The 1630-nt window shown below is 54.9% G+C and overlaps 1 protein-coding gene across 3 annotated transcripts in view; it reads right to left on the bottom strand.

Annotated features, from left to right (window-relative positions):
* LOC126572561 (probable nuclear hormone receptor HR38) overlaps positions 1 to 1273 on the bottom strand; it is a 105494-nt gene extending 104221 nt beyond the window's left edge. For 2 of the 3 annotated variants that reach the window (XM_050231972.1, XM_050231974.1), the window contains exons 1-2: positions 1030 to 1273; positions 1 to 346 (exon numbers count right to left, since the gene is read on the bottom strand). The exon at positions 1 to 346 is cut by the window's left edge and continues 808 nt beyond it. The gene's annotated coding sequence lies outside the window, so the exon portion shown is untranslated. The remainder of the gene's footprint in view (positions 347 to 1029) is intronic. The other variant, XM_050231973.1, reaches the window with a different exon arrangement.
* Between the last annotated feature and the right edge of the window lie 357 nt (positions 1274 to 1630).

Here is a 1630-nt window from a genome sequence, read left to right as displayed (position 1 = left end):
CACCCGCGGTAAGGTGCATTCTGCAAAATGCGGGAAAGGTTCGTGACGCCACTAGTGTCGGTCCACCGTGCGGTTCACCATCGCATCCGTATCGTCACACACCGTGGCACACAGTGGCCCCGGAAGACATTGTCCACCCTCGCCGTGGACACCTTCGCCTGCTGCTGTTTGTTTTAGAAATACCGAATGGGCCGCTGCTGACGACGGGGCCTTTGAAGCCGGGTGGATCGGGGCCAATATTGGTTCGATTCATTAACAGCTGCGATAGAGACACCACTTGGAGTAAGGACACAGCAATGACAAACAATTCAGGCACACATACGCACAGCGATACCAAAACACACACCTACACACAAACACAGATGAAAAAAAAACAAACACACAGATATGGCCACTACTGTACGGTACGAGGTTTGGATATTGTCACACAGGAAGCTAAGCTGGACACACAGAGAAAGAGGAAGAGAGAAGCGGAAGAAGCGAAGGATTTAATCGAAAAGAAGGGAAGTAAAAGGGTGGGTGGCTGTGGGACACCATTCGTATCATGCACGCAGAGAGAGAGAGAGAGAGAGATAGAGGCCGCATTGGAGGCATTCCTCGATGACAGCGCAATGGAGATCCTTCGAGGACCGAAGCGAAGCAACCAAGCTGGTGCAGCATCGAAAAGCGCATCTAGCAGGCGAAAATAGGAAGGGAACACACAGCAACAACACGGCAACGCAACGAAACGGCAACGAAACGGCCACTGGATGACGGTTTTGGATCCAAAAGGGCGGCAAACGAACCTGCTGAAGGCTCGTGGAGGACCCTCCGGTGCTGTTCGCGTTCCTTCTCCAGCACGAATGTGGGTGGTTGGTGGTTTGACCGTGCGACCGGAGTTCGGAGCTCGAATTCTGGTCGTTGGTCAATCCGGACGGTGCACGGCACGCTGCATACGCAACGGGCAACGGTGGCCGACAATTACGGTAGTAAACTATCGAAAAACGGACGCCAATGGACGTCGCACACGGGCCACAACAACACACTCACTCTGGGGACAACACAATGGACCCTTTTCATTCACTTAAAGTCCCACAAACAGTCCACAAGTCCACTCGTGGTCGTGATAATGCACCGAAAGGATGTAGCGATCTGTGTCCTGGATCGGATAGGCGATCAAACACACCACGTATCACACATACACGCACACACAGACACAGGACGGTGTCGGTTGGACGGGCGAGTCGAGGTTCCGCGTGTCGAGGATGTAAGCGATCGCGTGTGCGCGCGCGTGTGTGGAGTGCTCGTGGCTAACTGGCGTGCAGCTTCGCGATGCTGCGATGATTGCCCGCGCGAAACACCGCGCTAGCAGCATCCAGGTGCTCGGTGAGAGAAACCCAGGTGTGAGAGAGCGATCGCTACGTTAGTACACACTCTCACACCGATGTACGATCGCTATAGTGAGACTCCGGAGGTGGGGGAGCTCACTATTAGGACTCACCACTAGCGAGCGTGCGAGCGAGTGAGCCGAACCACAACGAGTGGTCCACTATCTTCGCGCTACAGTTCGCACGGCCACCGGTGGGCGGGAAAAAAGGCCCCCGCCGACTGTTTACTATCAGCCACCACCGACCACCTAGACGATCAGTGG

The sequence above is a fragment of the Anopheles aquasalis genome, chromosome 2, assembly GCF_943734665.1.
Source record: "Anopheles aquasalis chromosome 2, idAnoAquaMG_Q_19, whole genome shotgun sequence".
NCBI classification, from domain to species: domain Eukaryota; kingdom Metazoa; phylum Arthropoda; class Insecta; order Diptera; family Culicidae; genus Anopheles; species Anopheles aquasalis.
The sequence above is the reverse complement of the archived record's forward strand: the minus strand, read 5'-3'. Positions and strand labels throughout refer to the sequence as shown.